Source organism: Galeopterus variegatus, unplaced genomic scaffold (genome assembly GCF_000696425.1).
Source record: "Galeopterus variegatus unplaced genomic scaffold, G_variegatus-3.0.2 Scaffold3733, whole genome shotgun sequence".
NCBI lineage: Eukaryota > Metazoa > Chordata > Mammalia > Dermoptera > Cynocephalidae > Galeopterus > Galeopterus variegatus.
The window spans coordinates 79,509-101,523 of NW_007729844.1; the positions used below are offsets into that span (position 1 = coordinate 79,509).

Genomic DNA, 22,015 nt, shown 5'->3' on the forward strand with positions numbered 1-22,015 from the left:
ATCATATGTCAAAGGATTTATGATTTAAGATACTATTTAGAAAAGGTACTATTTTTTATTTTATTATTTTTTATTTTTATTTTTTTGTCTTTTTTCGTGTCCGGCAATGGATCGCAACCCTCAGTGTCGCGCCCGTACCGGACCGGGACCGGCAACGGGATCGCAACCCTCGGTGTTGCGCCCGCACCTCGCTCAGCCAGTGAGCGGGAACCGGTCTGTATGTGGGATCCGAACCCTCGGCGGGAGCGCCACCGCTCTCCCAAGCGGCGCACTGTAGCAGTGTGCCACCGGGCCGGCCCGAAAAGGTACTATTTAAGACAGTATTTAACCTACCTTAGACACAGAGTGATTTAATATCTGTAAAGAATTTTGGATACTGGGTACAGTTCTCTTAACTGGAAGGTTGAATATATCTTGAAAACATTAATTACTTCAGTGATTAACCTGCTTTGTGAAGTATAGAACAACTAAATGCTTCAATAACTTAATTAAGGTGTAGCAAAACTTATACATCACAATACAATATTTATAGCATACTACTAAAAGTTGAAAAAAAACAATAAAATCAACTAACTTTTCAAGTTAAATATTGTTAAAAGACCTCAAAAAAATAACAAAATTTATGTTATCAAAAACAAAATGATAGAAGCAATCCAGTGAAGGTAAAATTATCAGCAGTATTCCAGTGAGTTCTTCTCAGTCCATTCAAAAAAAGCCAAGATACTGGAGGGAAATGGACTACAATTTTATAGGTATTCACTGAATTGCCACGCTGTGCTACAGAAATCACTTTGTGACATCTGAGCTATTGTTACTGGGAACTGTGGCATGAGATGTATCTAGGAAAAACAATACTTAGGAAAATGAGGTTATTAAATCAAAGTAAATTCCATTTGCCTTCTGTTTTAGTGCGTTTTGTGTTGCTATAACAGAACTACCTGAGACTGGGTAATTTATAAAGAACAGAGGTTTACTTGGCTTATGATTCTGGGACAGTTGCATCTGGCATGGGCCTCAGGCTACTTCTACTCATGGAGGAAAACTGGCAGGGAGCTGGTGGCGGGTACAAGCAGATCACATGGTGAGAGAGGAAGCAAGAGAGAGAGAAAAGGTGCCAGGGTCTTTTTAAGCAACTAGCTCTCGCAGGAACTAATAGAGTGAGAACTCACTCAAAATCCCTCCTCCCCCAGGGACAGCATTAATCCATTCATGAGGGATCCGCCCCCATGACTCAATCAGTTTCCAACACTGCCACACTGGAGATCAAATTTCCACGTGAGTTTTGGAGGGGACAACACATCCAAACTCCATCACCTTCCTTCTGATACCAAGATCTGTGAGGAGCTCAGAAGACTCCTTTCTTAGTAGAGCCAGTAGGAGGCCTTGAAGCAGTAGCTGGAGCTGAAGGTAGATACCATGCAAGCTTCAGCAACTAGGCTCTGCACTAGGCCAGCACTGAATGCTCTTAATGCCAAGTCTCAAAACTTAATCCTTTCCTATCATGGCTCAAAGATGACTAATACCTGTGTAATTCAGGTTGAATATGCCTTAATAAGTTCTCCCAATGTAAACATTTCACTGAAAATTGAACTTTCGAGACTAGTTAAATTTTAGTTAAAATAAATCCTCATATTACATTTATCTGTTTTTCTTTCTATTTCTATGTGTTAAGAAAAAAAAAAGTCATAGAAAGTGTGTATATTTGTGTGGGGGGGTGGGGAGGATGCTACTTAAAAATATATCTTTAAATCAGCAGAAGTCTAGAACTCTAGAAAAGTACCACACAAATTCCAAATGGCATCCATTGAGTAAATTCATATCTAAAGCACACACATACACAAGGTTGCAGTTAATGGTAATATTTGCTCTATTTATTCAGAAATCCACAAAAAGACAGCAATATTTATATAAGCAACTATGTGCGCAGAGGGCTAAATTTGGTGCTAAAACACTTGTCTAAGAAAATATCACTTTTCTAGTTGTACTTATTTATAAAATGATGCTTCAATATAGATTGCTAAGAATTATACTGTCACCATTTTCTGATTGTGGACTATTTATAAGGCTCTCAAGGTAAATATGCTGGTCAATAAAGCTCAGTCTTACTTCTAAAGATATTAAGCATCTGGTGAGGAAGACAGTTTCGTTTAGTTTTAGCTTTCTTTTTCTTTTTTTTATGGCAGTTGGCCAGTGAGAAAATCTGAACTCTTGACCTTGGTGGTGTAACATGGCGCTCTAACCAACTGGGCTCATCAGCCAGCCCCCTAGAAAGACAGTTATAAATTCAGCTAACTCTACACAAGGCACAGTACTAAGCATTAAGAATAAGGCCAAAGGAACGTGAAGAAGGAAGATTAATCATCAGTTCTAAGCCAATTTATGTCCATCAGGATGCTGGTAAGAGTATGTTAAAAAGCAAACAAAGGCAGTTAAATATCTGCTATTATTAATTTTACTACTAAAGAACTATTTTCAATTAACTAGAATTGTTCAAATCTTATAATTATGAAACAAAAAACATTTCAAATTCTTAATTATAACACTAATCAGATTAATTTGTTTCTGGAAGGTCAAAAGCAAAAACAATAAATGCCCAACCATACATGTGCCGAAATACATCAGTCTAACATCTTTGCTTCTTCTTTATGGGAGTGGGGAGTAAGGAGTGGGAGGGGACTAGAAATGATAAGATAAGTGGAAGAGCAAATTCAGTTTTTATAGAAGGAACTGTGGTTTTTATAGATAAACTTCAACAAAGGTCTGTCTCCAGAGACTTGAGGTTAAATAGTGGTGAGCCATGGGCTTCCCTGGCTATCAAATGTAGACTTTGGGTACTATTGGTGGGAGAGTCCTTTCCCCTTACCCCTATTGCCTGTCTCTGGGATGAATTTAGAAAAGCTGGCATCCAAATTTGTAGATGAGTCTTTGCAGCTCACACAGTTTGAATCAAATTGGGCTCAACTGACACTTTTGCAAAGGTTAAGTAGCACAAAGACGTTCTCAGAAGGACTAATGTATTGTATGGTAATCATTCTGTGAATCTTTTCTATCAAAGTGAAAAATATCTCAATGTGTACATTAAAGAAATATTGGCCAATAGTTCTAGTTCAGTAAATGGTTATAGGCAACTTCTTTCTGCTGAGCATGACATGCTGTGCTCAGGAACAGCAAGAGATAGAAAAGAAGCATATCTTCTCTAGGAGCTACTAATCTAGTCACTTAAAACACACTCTCCAAACTTTAAGGACTAAATTCTGAAAATATTACAGGTAAGATTGAAAAGACAAAAGAAAACAACACCTTTATGTATGGATAAGTTAATCCTGATCCCCAAAGTTTTGGGTTTTGCCTATGGGTATATACATTGTTTGAAACTCACAGGATTGTATACCCAAGATCTGTGCATCTGTATCCTGTATGCAAATTTTATTTTTTATTATTATTATTTTTAAAGGAACTCTTGCTCATCTTTATTGTTTGGTTCAAGTGCCTCTGTTATTAAAGAGGAAAACACCATTTTAGGTTTTTACTTCTTAATATTTTGCCCAAATAAAGTTTCACTTAGAAGTGAACGTACACATGCAGGATCTTTTGTGCTTTAATAACCCATGATTATTCAAAATGTACTGAATTAATGCCAGTCTGACTCCAGTTAAAATGACAATAAAAAAAGTCAAGTCTCCCACTGTGGATATAGACCTCTAGAAATTAATGATTGGGGAAAAAAGGCCATGGAGTCACAGGCATTTAATAAAAATTACCACTTTTTTTTTTTCCTCTCTTGCTAAGGGTATGTTTCTAAAGCAGCTTTCTTCATATCTATCCCCGTTTCCCCTCCACGCCAAAACCATCTGATGTTCAACCTTTAAGTCTTGCTCTTTTGTACTGCATGCACCAGTGAATCCTCCTGTTAGAGAGAAATCCATGCTATTCTATTATTTTCATTCAATAGGCTCATAATCCAAATTTTTAATTTAAAGAAATGTCCAAAATATATTGTAACTTGAAATTAACCAAGTCTTTTGGCTAAAAAATAGTCATCCTTGGAGCAATTTCCATCCAAGACAGACACTGTGCACTCCGTTGCTTTTCTTTCTCATCATATTATATATTCACTTATAGCCATACACAAATAGTAAAAATCAAGAGCAGAATAAATATAATGCTTTTAACCTAGATAGTATTTTATATACAATTATAAACTGCCATATAATGAACCTTCTCAACACCAATTAGGAAGTCTTCAGATGATCTGAGATTGAATGTGAACATGTATTAAAATGAGTAGAGTCTAAGGTAACATGAATGCCCAAGTACCATATATTGCCAATGATTTTCTCCCACATGAAAATGTGGTCTTCTTACTCTCAAATAATACAGCATCCTAGTCTCTTTCATTGACACACTAAAAAGGATCCCAATCTGGGAAAGAGGTGAAAAATTCAGTACTTTAATACTACAAACTCATTCATTCCTAATGGATTCGGGTCTTTGTGGTACTTCAGAGCAGAAAACCTAGAGACAGTTCAGATTCAAAGTACATTTGAATTTCAACTGTTATGATATTTATTTTCTATCCATTTGACTGGTTATTAACAGATTTTCAACAAAACTCCAAAAGATTTTTTTTAATAAAAGCTCTGAAAGAACTTTATTGCCAGTACAATTAATTATTATTATGACATAGGGGAAATAACCCAGTGACAGCAAGTATTCAATTTCACAAAACGAATCAGTAGTGCAGCCTGGGAGAGAATCTAAAATCTAAGACTCTGATTCAGGACAATCCACTGAATCACAAATAACAAGGGAAAGACTCACTACACCCTACTACCAAGTTTTTTCCTCCAAATATCATTTTCACAGGATCTTATCAGCAGATAGGATTAAGAGATTCTCCACTGCTGTAACCAAGATAACATCTGACCCTTACCATGGCTGCTAAGTTTAGTGGCTACTGTTGCTTTTTCTTTCTTCTAAGCTCTTTCCTACTTCTAATACTTACCTGATCTACTTGCGGACAATGTAAAAGCAGCTGTTTTTCTAAGATTTGTCTGTCTATACATTTACTTGGTGTGTGAGAGTGTGGTAGAGGAGTATATACAATGATAAATCACTTAGGCTTGTCAGTAGCAGCACTCAGTAGGACTGAACTTCAAGCTACGTAGAGAATTCCTCTGAGCTATTTCTTTTCAAAAAAGAATTTTGTGTGCATTACAAAAATAAAATTCAAAATCCTAAGTAAATCAGGAAAGCATGAAAACAGAAGAAAATAGAAAGCAATTACTCTATTTTATTGACCCTGGTTCAAAAAAATCTAGATTAAATTATCCAGGCAGACACTAAAATATACAACTGCCACAGTAAAGGAATTTCAGAGCAAAATGTGCTGCAATATGCTACTATGATTAAAAGCCATGTAAAGTGGGAACCTCTGTAACAAGAAGAAAATGAAAATGAACTAGGCAAATAGCTTCTTACCACTTTCCTAAAACGAAAAGGTTGTAATTTTGTCATAGTTACACAAAGGTAGGTGCGACTTTCATCTTTACCTAGCATTACAACGTATTTCCATTGGCATTATAGTTACATTCAAAGGAATACGCACATAGTTTAATACCGGGAAGAAAATATTATTTATGACCTACATGTGTTTTAAGTCTGAACGTATCATAACACATACTAAGGGTAATCATTTAGCACATACTTTCTAAACAGAAAAAGGATCCTCCCACAGCTTTCCTTGTACTCTTGTTTCTCAAAATGTACAAATATTACCGGGCACAAATGAGAGAATAAGGAATAGCAAGGAAGTAGACCATATGTACCCATTGTAGGCTGAATCCAGGTCTTTGTTTCAATATTCCAGAGCCACTGAAAGGAAAACTAAGTACCCATCTATTAAAACGCATTTTTACATTCTTGCTGGCAAAAGTTATACTTCCGATAGGTTCAGTAAGAACCCCTCCTATCCTGACTATTCCTGCCTGCCTTTGCTTCTTCAATAGAGAGAGAGCTCTTGCAATTCTAGGAAACTGCAATACAACCACCTCGGATAACAGGTCGGTAGCAGCAGAATCTGATAAACCAACGTAAAGGGTAGACATTGAAGAAGAACGCAAAGTTATTTTTCCTAGTGAAATAGTTGGAGCTCTTGCAATTCTAGGAAACTGCAATACAACCACCTCGGATAACAGGTCGGTAGCAGCACAATCTGATAAACCAACGTAAAGGGTAGACATTGAAGAAGAACGCAAAGTTATTTTTCCTAGTGAAATAGTTGTAAAGTATATCTATATTAATGATAAAATTTTTGCTTTTCACCAGCTACGCACCTCTCCAGATATCATCCACCTTTCCTCAACTAGCAGAGTTTTCCTCAATCTTGAGATCTCCCAGAACAATTTTAATGGTGCAACTCCAACCCCAAAACCCTAACCACGCCCTTTATACCCAGAGTCAAGCTTCCTTTTCCTTTTTTCTCCTCGAAGTCCAAAAATATGCATCTTTCACCCGAACGGTTTTGCACCGGTTTCCTAACCGATGGCACACTCTTCAAGCTGTCCTTTGATGTAATTCTTATTGGAAGACGCTTTCTCCCGGGCAGTGCGGACGCCAGAAGAGACACCCACGCTTACCTCCCACACACCTGCAACCCCGGGTTGGATGTTGGAGCTGATGCTTGCAGGACTGCGCTCCACTCCGCTCCTGCTCCAGCTCTCCTCTCTCCCGGGAAACTACAGTCCAGGCTGCGCCTTCGGCTTCTAAGGGGACCCAAGCTCCGCCTCTCCCTCCTCTAGTTGGCGAATTTGGCAGCTGTTGCTCCTCCCCCTGCTGTTCCTGCTGCAGTCGGGGCTGGGGGCGGCGGGAAGCTGCTGCCCGCGTACCTTCCGCTCCCTGCACTTTAGCAACTGCTCTGCCGCTTTCCCTCCCCTGGGAGCCCTCTCGCCTCACTCCTTGGCCTCACACCTAGAGCTGCCTCCGACCCCCTGCCGTGCGCCTCTAGAGGAAGCTCAGGCTCAGCCTTTCTCTCCCCATCCCCCGGGTCTTGTTGCCCTGTGTGCCTGGGGCTTGGCTGCACCGCGGGCCGGGGCGCGTTCTCACACCGCGCCCTCCCCCTTCCCCGGCGATCCCCCTGAGGCTTCCCGTCCGCCAGCGCGGAGTACCCAGCCCAGTTGCCCCGCGTCCCCCGCTTCGGGGCCCCCACCCCCTTTCTTCCTCTGCCTCGCTAGCCCGCCTCCTCAATGGGTGAGGCGCCTGCGGGGCCGAGCCTGCACCCTGATTGGCGCAGGTGAGAGCCGGCCCCGCCCTTCCTCTCTTTTCCGTGCATCCTCTCGGTTCATTTAACCTCCTCCCGAAAAGGCAGGGAACTCTCCTGCTATTGGCTAGGAGTGTCCCCACCCATCGCCTTAGGCTCCGCCGCAAGGCCTCTCGGGTAGTGTAGTCTTACAAGTGCAGGAATTGCGGACCACGCCGGCGAGTGGGACTACAAGTCCCCATAGGCCCCCGCGCGACTCCGGCTGGGCAGGATTCCGGACAACGCCTGGTTCCTCTCGGGTCCTTCCGGCGTCGCCGGAGTGAATTGATCCGGGAGTTGGAGAGGGCTCCAAAGGTGGGAAGTGAAGTCAGTGCCTCAGTTGCCGGTAAGGTGTGGCTCTTATGTCCCAGTCCCTGTAGCTTCGCTCAGAGCAAAAGAGGTCTGGGGTCACACAGGGGCCGTGGTTTGAGGCACTCGGTCTTGGTTCTGGCAGGCGGAACGGACGGGGCTGGGAGCGGGGCCCTATGGGCGTAAGCGAGGTTGCCCTACGCGAGTGGCGTAAAGCGGGTTTGTAAATGCCGCCTGCCCGGCTCGGGCCTGAACGCCTCCAGGAAGTCTCCTCTAGGTGGGGGCGGGAGGGGAAGGGTGAGGTTGGCCTCTAGTGCCCCGGAGAGGGAGAGGGCGGATGTGCCTGCGGTGGGGTCCTCTGAAGGTGTGGCTTTGGGCGGAGAGGTGAGGCTGCCGTTTTCCCTTTGCTTTATAAGTAAGATAGTGGAGGGAGGAGGGAGGTGCTTGGGAGTCTGCTCTTGGAGGTGACTAGGGTTATGCCCTTTGAGGCAAGAGAAACACTGGAGAAGGAAGACTCAAATGTTGACAGATCTATGGATTCAGTTCCAGCTTTATGTTGTGGTCCGTCTGAGGAGGTATTTTTGCACTAAGCAGGAAGGCTTGACCGTCTTAGATGTAATACCTTAAGATACGTTTACTCCTTGACAGTTTTCAAAGCGCTCTCACGTAGGGGTACTGATGACGGTACTGAGGGAATAAATGACGTGCCCAAGGTCACACACGTAGGGAAAGATCTTCTGAATATACTCCAGTTCGAGTCCAGCTTCTGTACCAGAGTTGCTGCCCGAAAAAGAAAGAGTAGGAAGGTTGGTTGTGTTTTTTGAGGAGGTGGAGGAAGTTGCAAAGTAATGGTATTTATGTATTTCTAGGAAGTCATTTGTGGGGTAAAGAGATTTTTTTTTTTTTTGAACTGGGGTGAAATTCACTAATAAAGGAAGGACCTTCTCTAACCTTCTGGAGAAATAAGAAGAAAGGATCAGTTTCAACTTACCTATTTTTTCCTTTTATTAGAAGTGTATTAAATGATTACCTCTGCTCCCACGGTCCATTTTTAAAGCTAGATAATGAGATAGGACAACGTCAGTTAAACAATATATCTCCTCCTTACAGTTAAAAGACTATTCCTTTCTCTTCCTTAGTACTATTTTTACTCTTATTTTGTAAAATTGAGAACAATGAGATTGGAATTCGTTCGCAAAACTTATTTTACACTTTTTTCCCAAATAGTGCAGCATCAAGGAGAGAGAGTTTAGTGTGCTCATTACTAGAAAAGAAGATACGTTGCATTTCTTCGAGGTAACATTACGTTCTTTGCTTGAGATTTTTTTTTACTTTTCCCTCATTTTCTTGACTCCAGGATGAATGTGTGTGCGTGTGTGTGAGTAATAAAATCAAGCTCTTGCATATTTTATTTTTCTTCTCATCATCTATGAGTTTTAATCATTTCTTATTTTACACTAAATAAAAAACAGGACACATTTTGTACTGAGCAGAAAGCAGTGCAGTTGTTCCAGTGTTATCATATGTAATTGTTATTATGACCAGTTATAGCTCATTAATACTGTTATTAGATAATTTAGTAGAATTGTAGAACTATGTTCATTGATGTCAGGATTTCGTTGTGATAAGTTTATATCCGTAAATGTATCTACTTATAGTCAGCAAATAATCGTGGTTTGCTGTTATATAAATTAACCATCACGATTTGCTAATTTTGAATTTACCCTACAGCTATTAATATTATCAATAATGTGTTTAACTTTTGAATGTAATAACACTTTCTATGATCAGAGATTTTATGTTCCCCATCACTGAAGTTAAGATGGTCTGGAAATTAATATGACTTAAAGTAGAAGGAGAGGTATGATATTATAGGATGAAGTAAAATCAGGAATCATGTAGCCCCATGAGTAATGAAGTACACAGGCAAGGAAGAATCAACTAAACAAATTGAAATTATGTGGGGATAACTGGCTTTGTGATAGATTAGAAGGGTGTGGTAGTTTAAATAGACCATAAACTGAACATGAGTCAGTGACGGTAAAGCAAGAATGTTAATATATTTTCTGGATGGTGATGTAGGCATTTGTCTTTTCTTGGGGGAGTTGTGAAATAAGTTCCTCTAACTTTTGGTGTGCAGCTATGAGGTTATAGAAAGAGGTTTTAACCTAAAAGGAAAATTTAGAAATAAGTAAGATTAATATAACGCACTTATTCGATGTGTATTAGTTTTTGTCATTGGTTCAGTTCTACCACTAACTTCTTTTTATTTCTGAGGCGCATTATAGTTTTGATATTTCATCTATATTGGAATAGCAGAGTAATACTTCTGTTGCATTTATCATCTTTCAGTGACATGCTGGAGTATGCATGGGATCTCTGCACACTGGATAGGAATTCACAGAGTGATGTGTACACTTGTATTTTTATAGTAGTTTGTGGCTCACGATGTTCACATTTGTTCTCAGTTGGGGCTTTTCAGTTTGTAGACATCGCCCCTTATAGGATTTAGGATGTCTTCCATATACATCTCTTTCTCTTAAGGATGAAAAATCTGTAGGAACAGGAGCTGTATGTTATTTATCGTTGTAGTCTCAGTAGGTAGAGTAACTGAGTACTTGTTTAGAAAGAGAATGAAGAGGCTCAGTTTGGTTAAATGACTTGTCCAGAGTCATGCAACTAGTAGCTGGAGGGACTAATGCATAATCCAGGTCTTCTGACTGCTGATTTTTAATATTGTAGATTAAAGGTTTAGTTCCCTTAGATTATTTATTTCACATGAGAAAAAGACTTAATGTGACTTAAATATTCAAATACTATTACCACCTTATTCTGCTCAATGCTGACAGTTTATCTTCTGCCTCCTATACATCTCTCCTTCCTTATCCCTGGTCTTTCTTATTTACTGTGCCTTTCAGTTACTATATACATAAGCTCCTTCCTGATGAGGGGGCCTTTGTACATGTTGTTTCCCTGCCTGTACTGTTTCCCTCCCTTCCCAAATCTGGTCAGTCCTAGTTAATTTTCTAGTCTCAGTTTTAAATGCCCTTCCTCAGGGGAGCTCTCTCTGACCTTCTCTGACTTCTTCCCAAAACCAGAGTTGGTTCCATTATATCTTCACCATACTCTGGAGTCTTTTGTGGCATCATCACAATTGGAACTTTTATTTCTGTATTTATTTGAAAAGGGTTCTCTCATTTTTCATGTGTCTTGCCCACTAATTCATGTTACCTGGCACAAAGTAAGAGTTCAATAAATATTTGCTGAGTGAATGAATGAGTACACTCATGCACAGTACCTCCTACCACTCTGCTAGGGACAGAAATACAGAAATGAGTAAAACAGATATGCTTCCCTCCCTCATGGAGGATTGAAGGATATAGAAGCTTTCAAATGAATTAAAGCTTAGGAAATTTAGGTTAGATACAAAGGAGTTTTTGACAGAAGTTTAATATAAATTGTAGAAAGATGTTTGTTTTTTCTTGGAAGTCTCTAAAATCAGGATAGGTAGTTTTCCATGTGGAAATGACAAAGGAGTCATTTTCATTTACAGCAAAATTTCTGTTTAACAGCATTTTGGAGACCTTGCCACTCTCCTGCTTTTTGCAAGCAGCATGCATTTTAACAAAAAATAGACATGGAAGAAACTTTTAACGGACTGTATTCTTCCCTAATGTTATTCCATTTTGTCCTCAAAACAATTATTTTATTTAGGTAATGTTAACACTATCTTATTGCTGAGGACACCAAGGAAATAAGTAACTTTCCTGCTCTTTTTTTTTTTGGCAACTGGCTGATACAGGTATCTGAACCTTTGACCTTGGTGTTAACATTGCGCTATAACCAAGTGACCAAACCAGCCAGCCTGACTTTACTTATTAAACTCAGAGAGGTTAAATTGCTGGAATTTCCAGGGAGTAAATGCTAGAGTAGAGGTTTGAATCTAGATCTGTCTGCATACTGTTTCCTTTATTTTGTTGTTTGTGTTTTTAACCATATTGTCTTCCTGTCAGTTTTACCTTTAATGACACTTTAGACAAGGTGACTTTGTAAAATTGAGTAGTTCTTGTATCAAAGGAACTTTTATTTCGGGCTTCTTGAAAATTTTCATATTTGGTTTGGATAACTATTTTTTTTAACCACACAAAAGTGATTTGAACCTTTTCAATCTCATTCTTCTACAGTTGCCCAGAATCAAGTGTTGCCTCTAGGGTTAAAAAAAAGGGAAAGGAAAAAGAAAGGAAAAAGAGGATTTTATTAGCAAACTTATGAATTATTGGAGCATATTAAATGGTAGTCATTACCGTTTACTCAGGCCAGTTCTTGGAAATTAGTTTACCAGAGGTAAGTCTAAATTGCATAATAATGATCCTTTAGTTTATTTACTAGTATGTGCTACATGTGAAATTGCCTTCAATCTACTTTGGGATGAGATGGAATCTAATATGATAGCCAGCATTTATTGAGCAGCAACTAAGTACTAGGCTTCGTGCTAAGCATTTTATGTGATCTCATATAATCCCAATGACAACAATAGGAGGTCGAAGCACTATTATCCCCAATTATAAATGAGGAAACTAAAGTACAGAGAGATTAAGGAACTTGCCCAAGGTAACAGGACCAATAATTTCTTGGAATTAGGATTTGAATCCAAGCTGGCCGATTCAGGAGACCATGTTTTAATCATTGCAGTAAAAATGATACTAGTGATTGAACTCCATCAAAGGGCAGTTAGCATTAGAGTTGCAGTTACTGAGTTTTATCTTAGAAGCTAAGGTCAGTGTGGTAGGAAGAAAGTACTTAATATTCAAACTCATTTTTGAAAAACCTCCTAGCAAATTAACACATTGGAGACTAACAATTTGAACACAGTCAATTTTTCTCTAGTCAATTCTTCATGGTCAATTTTTCCTTTGAGTGCTAGATGAAGTGTTTGATTTGTTATTCAGAAACCATGCTGGAAAAGAAATATGTACAGGAAAGGGGATAACCTCCTTAACCATGATTTTGCTTTCTATGGTTTCAGTTACCTGAGGTTGACTGCAATCTCAAAATATTAAATGGGAAATTTCAGAAATAAACAATTAAAAGTCTTAAATTGCATACCAGTTCTGAAATTTCGCACTGTTCTGCTTTGTCCCACGCGGGATGCGAATCATTCCTTTGTCCAGCATATCCATGCTTTGTTCACCACTTGCCCATTAGTCTCTTAGTAGTTGTTTGGGTTATCAGATCGACAGATCACAAGAGGAAGGGTAAGTACAGTACAGTGAGTTATTTTGAAAGAGAGAGATGACATTCACATTATTATAGTATGTTGTTATAACTGTTCAATTTTATTATTAGTTATTGTTCTTAATCTCTTACTGTGCCTAATTCATTAATTAAACTTTACATAGGTATGTATGTATAGGCAAAAACATAGTATATATAGTGTTTGGTACTATCTGCAGTTTCAGGCATCCATTGCAGGTCTTGGGACATATCTCCTGTGGATAAGGGGGGACTGCTGTACATTAAAATACAAGAATCACCATCAGTGTGGCAGGCAAGCCAAGTGTGGCATTGTGGCTCTAAGGTCAGCATGGGGGAGTAGCAGATCCATGTCTCTTACCTCCCTCATTCTGGGGCTTATGCACACAGAATGGAATTATGATCACCTTCATATTTCAGCAGTTATTTTTCTTTTTTGATTTTTTAAAAAAATGTTAAGCATTGGACTTGTGTAGAGTAAGTATCTATATAACATGATGCAGGTATGCTCCCTGAAGTGTTATGCAAAGTGGCTGCTTGACATGTTACTGTATTTCTTTACTGCCTCTCTTCCCTGTAAGACTGCACACCCTCAAGGGCATGGACTATATCACCACCACATGGACTTTCATCACCACATCTCCAACTAACACTGTTGCTGACTTTGACAAGTGGCTGCTTGACATGTTACTGTATTTCTTTACTGCCTCTCTTCCCTGTAAGACTGCACATCCTCAAGGGCATGGACTTATATCACCACCACATGGACTTTCATCACCACATCTCCAACTAACACTGTTGCTGACTTTGACTATGCAGAGTACTGCACTAGGTACTAGGAAATAGAGAAATGGATTAGGGAGTTTATACTTTAGTAGATGGAAGGGGATGGAAAGACCATTGTATGGGCATTTAGCCTTTCTACTGTATTAAGTACTTCCACATGCATCAATTCATTTGATAATTTTGGGTCAGAGCTGATAGGAAGGAAGGGAAAATTATAGTTTCTCTAATTTGCCATCTGGTCCCTGGCACTGAAACCTGTCTTCCTGCCTTATTCAGCCATCTTGTCTTCTGGATGAACTAGAATCCAACTGAGGTTGGAGTTAAGGAATGACAAAACCCTAAAATGTTACACACCTGCTGCCCTCTCAGACTTACCAGGTTACTACAACAGAAGCCAGTTGGGAATGTTAAATGAGTGAGACCTGGCCTCTAGGCGGCAACTACTCCCTATACCAGTTCAGATTGTTGCAAGGCTTTCTTAATTTAACTCAAAAGGATTTTGAATAATGCTGTGGTCTTTTATTCAGAAATGCATGTGCTTTGTGGATGCATTTATCCATATTAAAATTAGCATTTATACAATATTCTTAAAACTTGAGAGATTTCCGAGGGTCTGCTTTAATTTTGGTGTGCTTCCTTAAAAAATGAATTATGGTTTTTCAAAATGAAGATTATGGGAGGAGTTGTAAATACAATATAAGCAGATACCATTTATCACCCTCATTTCTTCTTGTGACTAATAGCATTTGTATTTGAGATCAGTTAGGAACTAAAGGTGAAGCTAAGTGGCATCATCAAGATAGAACCTTGGCCTCATTAACAGCTAGTGTTAAATAAATAAGCCAGGGGCAATTTCTTATCTGGGGCTAATAATTTTATCAACACTTGAGTGTCTCGTGGCGGTATTTTTGGTGCAAAGCAGTTTAGTAAGGTAAAGAAAGTACATGTTGCATATTATAGAGGACCTCAGGCCTGTTTAGGAGTTATTATATTAAATGGTAGGTATCTAAGATTATAAGTGATACAGAACAAGTAGACATGACCCAGGGTGGTACAGATTTTTTAAGTTGTACTTTTAAGCATAGAGAATTTAAGAACACTCTGAGATCTTAAGTTTAGTTGAATTTCTAAGGGATTTTAAAGGAAAGTTTTAACATTATATTGGAGAAATTAAAACGAGATCACAAATATTAATGACAAAGAAAATAGACATGTCTCAATTAAACATTAAATGAATATTCAGTTCAGCATTATTTGATTCATGAGCCACTAGATTGAGAGCTTTGTGTGCAAAAGATGATGTTGGAAAAGCATAGGAAAATGGTCAGGGCCCCTCAGATGTTCAGAATCTTGCCTAGCATCTGATGTGAATAGGCACATGCGCCCAGGTGTTCCTTGGTTATTGTCTAATGTAATTGCCCATGTGCACTCAGGTGTCCTGGATTATGAATTAAGTATAAAGGATGAGTGGCTCTGATCCACAGTGCCCCCTGCCCCCGGGAGCCACAGTGAGGCCTCTACTGTTGTTGGAGTCTATTGCTGCCACTGTCAGTGCCCCCCAGGATGCCCTGAAAGGCTGTTGCTGCTGCTGAGGACTGAGCTTGTGTCTTCTGCCAACAGCTCCTGGGATCTTTCCCAATTACCTAGCATGAACCTGCATGTGAGGGGTCTGGTGAACCATTCTGTACAATGGTTTTGAAGGGTCTGAGCCCTAGCCCTGACTATATAAATGGAAACTTAGTATAACTAAAATGACAAAACATTTTGGCTTTAGGTATGATTTGCCTTACTCTACAAGTGGTGTAGTTGTGTAGCTTTACAGATTAACATTTTCAAGGGGACAAATTTGTTTCCTGCTTTTCAATAAGTATTTTCATTTAAATTTTGTTCAGATCAGGGCTTAACAAAAATTTAGACATTGGAACAGGAAAAAAATGTGAAGATTGTCACAACTAAAAAGTTTGTACCTTTTCATCTGAACTACTTGCTTCAAAATATTTTAGAAGCCAGTTGTTATTTCAGTTATTGTTGTTCCCATTTCCCATCAGCTAATTTAGAGGTAATGAGCTCTGATTTCATTGTTGACTTTTGATTACCCGTATAGACTATCTGTTCCCTTTCGTGAATTTTCTTGTGAAGGTCTTTGATCACATTTTGATTTCACTTTCCTATGCACCCTGCTTCTGTGCCACAGCTTCCTTTGAGTTGACCTATATACATGTAAAGCTAGGGCTTACAGACCCCTTGAGTCTGTTGCACAGATTGGGTTACAAACCCTCCACACGCAGGTCTCTGAGCAAGGTAATAGAAAAAAAAGGTTCTGGGAGCTGTGGGTATAGAAAAATGAATGGGTTTTAATCAGATCTAGGAGCAACTGTCCACTGGCTTCTCTGAGAGTTCTGAGAAGCACTGTGGATCAGTGCTGTTAGTCTTTTATACTTCCACAAGCCTGGACACCCATACACAACTTATTTTAAGCAGTAACAAGGAACACCTGAGGATATTTACAGCAAATGCTTGGTAAGACTCTGAACATCCAAGGGGCCCTGACATTTACCTATTTTTTCCAATAATCCACCCACCCAGAGTCCCTTGCTGTACAATCTACACGTTCAGAATCTTCCATGATGTTCCCTTAGCAAGGATAAGTGACCCTTACATTCATACAACCTATCATCCGTCCAGTATGCCTTAAGGCTTGTCCTTAAGGTTTGTCCTGTAGTTTTGTTCTTTCAAATATTAGCCGCACATGTCCGGTTAGTAGTCATCACTGGTATGAAGTTCAGTGTATATTCAGTAAGCCGACACATCGGTCACATAACTGATGTATGTCTGTATCCAGTTGACTCTGGTGCCTGCAGCCAGAACACTATGGGCGAAAAGACAGAGGGTTATTGGTACCAATAGAGGGAGTTCTCGCCCCTCTGGTAAGGTACATGCTAGTTTGCCATCCTGGGAAAGGATGGTTGCAGGAATAGGTATCTTACCTGGTTTATGATACCATACATTATCTGCTAGTACTGTTGGATCTGTAGGTTCTACATGTAACATTATAATACAAATGTACCCTTTGGAATAGAACGCTTGTCTGTTCCAGGCCATGTTACCTTTACTCAAGGAGGCCAAGTACTTGTCACCCAAGGTGAAATTTGCAAGTCTTCTAATCCTTTCCCCCAAGGCCCTATTAGGCCTACCCAGCATATATGGGGGGCTTCTATTTTCCAAGGCCATTCCCACTGTACTGTCTGTCCCTGTTGTAAACAGGTTGGGGCCAGTAAGAGAATATTTCCATTCTTGCCATATCCTGGCTTCAGAAGCTCATCTCTAGTGGTGACTTGAAGTTATATAGGTACTGCAGCCCTATGCAACAGAGCTTCCACCGGAGAGGGTCCGCCCTTGCGGGGTCCCATTTAGAATCCTGACTGTCAGCCATAACCGCTGTGTCCACCCCTTCAGGGATGGGGGTTGGGCAGATAGCCTTAGCCCCTTTTTTAAAAGACTATTGTATTGCTCAATCATCCCTGCTGCCTGGGGATGATATGGCATATGTAACTTCCACTGAATAGAAAATTGGGAAGCCCACTTCTGAACCTCATGTCCAGTAAGGTGGGTTCCATTGTCACTCTCTATCACTATAGGCCAGCTATACATGGCCATAAAGCTATTCAGTGCATTCACAGTGTTTACCTGGTCTGGGGCCTTACAAGTCTGTACAAACAGAAGACCAGTAGCTGTATCAACAGCAATGAAGATGTATCTGAAATTCTCTGACCTTGGCTGTTGTCTGACAAAGTCTACTTGCCATTGAGTCAGGGGCACCCTTCCTCGAGTTGTTTTCCTGTCTATATGGGGTACCCGCCAGGGGTGTGGACTCTCTTGAGCACATACTGGACAAACATGACAGGCATTTACTACATCTTCCCAATTTATAGGCAAGGCCCATCTTTGAGCTGCCATCCACATGGTTTTGCTGCCAGCATGCTGCATTTGTCGATGTAACCATTGGGCTACATCAGTAGCTGGGGCTCTCTCCAGCCATCTTACCTTAGCCAAGGCATCAGCTTCATCATCTCTGGGACTGGCTAGGGGGAAATGTCCTGTGACATGAAAAAGGGTTACTTCTTTCTCATGCCCCAATTCCCATAACTGTTGCCACATGGCTTGTCCCCACAGGGGTCGGTGGCCTACCATCCTCCGTTGATATTTCCAAGTAGAAATCCAAAGGGTTAAACTTTGTACACAGCCCACTTGTCAGTACAGACGGTTAATGGCCCAGGCTCATTTTTTCTTACCATCCAAATAGCTCTCAATTCTGCCTATTGACTGCTTTGCCCTGTGCCATTTTCATACCACATAGTATCTGTTAAGGGCTGGACAGCAACAACTGTCCATGATGCTGAGGGTCCCATGCTAGAGCCATCTGTATACCAAGCTTGTTCTGTGATAGGTCCCTGTTCCTCATGGAAAGGTGTAGCCTTCACCTCAATGGGTAAGGGTTGTGTCAAAGTTTCCTCCACAACCTCTACTGGGCCTAGCACAGTTTGCAACTCTTTGGACAGAGGACTCGTTGACACAGTGCTGCTTTGTTCTTTATATGCTCCCCATTTAGACAGAGTGGGAGTCTGAGCTACACCGGTTTAAGGGTTGGTTGCCCATGTGCGCAGCCACCCTAGTATGGGATATGTTGTCCTTACTAGGACTTTGGAAGTTCCTGTGATAGCTTCAGTGGCCATCAAGGAAGAATATACAGCTGCAAGCTGTTTTTCTATTAGAGAATAGCATACTTCAGCACCCTTCCAGAGCTGAGACCAGAATCCTACAGGTGTTTGGAATCTGTCTTGTCTTTGCCACAAACCCCATCCTAACCCCTCTTGGGTGATATTTACGTCTAATTCAAGAGGTTTAGTGGGATCAGCCACTTGTAAAGCCTTTACTTGCTGTATTGCCCTTTTGTAGCCCAGTAAGCCTGTTCTACTTCCTCAGTCCAATCCCAGGGGGCTCCTTTCTTTGTTAATGCATACAGTGGGCATGCCATTTGAGCCATATGGGGTACAAAAGCTTTCCAATTTCTCAGAAGTCCCAAATATGTCTGTAGCTGGGCTACAGTTGTGGGTTGAGGGTATGCCTGCATCTTGTCTACAATAGCTTCTGGGATGACCCTCGTCTTACGTGAGCAGACCACTTCTAAGAATTTGACTGAGCCCAGGTCCTTGTACTTTGGCTGTGCCCACCCACATTGTTCCAAATGGCTTAGCAGCATTGGAGCTGCTTGGGTTAAATCTGTAAGAGAGTCGGAGGTTAACAATACATCATCAATGTAGTGAAACATCGTAATCGTCCTGGGCTTTGTCCACTTGGCTGGGTCCCCAGCCACTCAACAATGACAGATGGTTGAGCTATGTGGATAACCTTGGGGCAATACTTGAAAGGTCCACTGTCTCCCTTCCCAGGTGAAGGCAAACTGATCTTGGCTATCAGCCGAGATTGGAATAGAGAAGAAAGCATTTGCAAGGTCCAATACATAATGGTAAGTTCCCAGCTGAGTCATCAGCTGATCCATCAAGTTGTGAACTGAAGGCACGGCTGCTTGCAAAGGAGGCACTACTTTGTTCAGCTCTTGATAGTCTACAATCATTCTACAAGGAACCATCAGGTTTTTTCACTGGCTGTACCCGAGCATTAAATGGGCTATGAACTGGACGAATAATGCCAACTTTTTCTATTCCAATATAGTGGCACCTATCTCTGCATGTCCTCCCGGTAGGCAATACTGCTTTACAGTAACTACACGTCTTGGGCGGGGTAACACCTGTGGGTCATGTTTAGCATATCCTTGTAACACAGGCTTTACTGTTCGTATCCGCAGCCAAAACTCTCCAACTGTTGTTTGCAGGTGCAAACCATAAGGTACATCCGTACCCAAGGTGTATTCAGCTACAGGGGATATATATACAGTGTATACACGAAGGGGTAATCTTCCTATACCCAATAGCAATGACACAGCTTTGACCTCAACAGTATGTTCTCCATAGCCATCTATATGAACTGTGGCCCCTGGAAACTTATCTGGATTGCCATATATCAGACTGCATTCTGCACCTGTATCCACCAATGCCAAAACACGGTGTACATTTGTCCCCGGCCAATGTATTGCCAATTCAACTTGAGGCCTCTGGTCCTCGTCTGCCTCCAGAGGACGAGTACCTTGGACCGTTCCCTATTTGAAATTGAATAGTTCCCCCACCTCCTTGGGAGCAACCAAAAAGTCCTTTAAATCCACTGAGCGCACCTTTCTACCTGTTGGATGTTTAGTTGGAGAAACGCTGTTCAGGGTGCAATTGCTGCCAGAAGGCAAACAGGACTGCATTTGGCTGCCGGTCAGTTTTCTTTTTATCAACCCTGCTACAAGCAAGTCAAGCCACATCTGTTTACAGTTAGTCTTGCTTGGTCCCTTTGGGATAAAATCCTGAGTATTTCTTGGGGGTTTGGTCTTAGCCACCTTTTGGACCCTTTTTGCTTGTCTGCTATCCTCTACTTCACCCAATCTAGCTATCATAGTTGTTACCTCATGTATAGGATGACCAGTGTGTGGGGCCAGTATGGCCATCAGTGACCCAAAGGATGTTGATAGGGCGTTTTGCAGCACTATGTCTCTCATGCTGCATGTAAAATTTTCATCGTCTGGGCCACGGGTGTTCACATTAAACATGGACTGCTGCATCCCTAGCTCCCAAATGATTTGGACCAGCTCAGCTTATTTTTGCCATTTACTAACAATCTTGGGCTATTCTCCAGCATTTGCCCACATGGTTTGTGCAGCTTCACTCACCCAGTCCATTAAGGAATGATTACCTGGCCCTTGTGCATACCCACAGCTATTCTGCAGCCGCTGCCTCAGGGATGGGTGCATGGTCATGGAGGCCAATTTTTCCATCTCCTCACCAGAGCATATCACACTATCGACCCCTTGGTCCCATAACTGCAACAGCCAAGCAGCCAGGGGCTCCCCCTGTTTCTGCCGAAACTGTCTCCCCAAGTCAACTAACTCCACCTGGGTATATGGGACATAGGTGGTAAATTGGGTCATCTGTGGATTGCCCATTGGTTGTCTGTCTGGTCCCATAGGCTGCTCACATTTCACTTTGTGGTGCCCGACAGGTTGTGCCTGGGGACACACGGTCTCCCCCAACTCACCACTGGGTTTGTCGTTCTTCCAGGTGTGAGAGGCAGGGGTGCCCAGTTGCAGCACGTCATCCTCCAGACAGATTATCTGTGTTTCCAACAGCTCTGCTTTCTTCTTTAAACTTTAGTCAGTTTGTATCGTAGTGAGCAGTAGCCAGGCTCTGGTCAGCAGAAAAGTGGCCACTGGGCACCATATGCTCAAGGATAGCCATATTTCCTCCCCCTTCCAAGGGGCTCTCCAAGGCTGCACTGTTTCATGGAGTGCCTGGTCTATGCTGACTTGTAGTATTGTAAGTAGCAACCAGATCCTGGTCAACAGGAAAGTGGCCAGAGGGCACAACATATTCAGGAGTAGCCACATTTCCTCCCTCTCCAAGGGGCTTTTGGCTCCTGTACCTGCTCAAATATCCTGTCGGCTATGCCAGTTGTAATGGTAGGGCTTACAGACGCCTCGAGTCTGTTGCACAGATCGGGTTACAAACCCTCCACACAGGTTTGTGAGCTAGGTAATAGAAAAAAAAATGGTTCTGGGAGCCGTGGGTATAGAAAAATGAATGGGTTTTAGTCAGATCTAGGAGCAACTGTCCTACTGGCTTCTCTGAGAGTTCTGAGAAGCACTGTGGATTAGAGCTGTTAGTCTTTTATACTTAAGTCCACAACCCTGGACACCTGGGTGCCCATACACAACTAATATTAAGCAGTAACAAGGAATACCTGAGGATGTTTACAGCAAATGCTCGGCAAGACTCTGAACATCCGAAGGGCCCTGACATTTTCCTATTTTTCCCAACAGTACATTAAAAGAATAAAGAATAATAAACATTGGCTTGGCAAATAGTTTTAAAATACATCTGATGACCAAATTCTTTCATGTTATTCCAAGACTAAGTACGTAATTTGCTTTGGATGATATATGTAACTTTCTTCTGGTGGCCCAAATAATTTACTTATGCCTCCATTTTGGCAATTGGAAGAGAAAATGTTTTGAAGATATGCTGTGTAAGAGGTCTTTATGACACTGTGATATCAGTGTTAGACTATCATTATGTCTGCTATGGGGCAGGACTAGGATGAGGCAAGAGCAGCACCTAAGGTACAAAATGTAAAGAGGCACTAACTTGCTGTGTCATGCAAGTCAGCAAAATTTTGGGCAACCCTTGTTGCAGCCCTGATGCCATGTCAGGTTCA

At 41.3% G+C, this 22,015-nt stretch overlaps 2 protein-coding genes across 5 annotated transcripts in view; one reads left to right on the forward strand and one right to left on the reverse strand.

Annotated features, from left to right (window-relative positions):
- The window catches only part of SERPINI1 (serpin peptidase inhibitor, clade I (neuroserpin), member 1), a 70,897-nt gene extending 64,052 nt beyond the window's left edge, over positions 1–6,845 (reverse strand). Inside the window, exon 1 of one of the 3 annotated variants that reach the window (XM_008585841.1) lies at positions 6,639–6,845. The gene's annotated coding sequence lies outside the window, so the exon portion shown is untranslated. Of the gene's footprint in view, positions 1–6,335; positions 6,389–6,638 lie in introns of those variants that run through there. The other 2 variants (XM_008585839.1, XM_008585840.1) reach the window with 2 other exon arrangements.
- A 710-nt stretch (positions 6,846–7,555) lies between these two features.
- Positions 7,556–22,015, forward strand: part of PDCD10 (programmed cell death 10) — a 50,148-nt gene continuing 35,688 nt past the window's right edge. Inside the window, exons 1-2 of one of the 2 annotated variants that reach the window (XM_008585844.1) lie at positions 7,556–7,643; positions 8,834–8,902. The gene's annotated coding sequence lies outside the window, so the exon portion shown is untranslated. The remainder of the gene's footprint in view (positions 7,644–8,833; positions 8,903–22,015) is intronic. The other variant, XM_008585843.1, reaches the window with a different exon arrangement.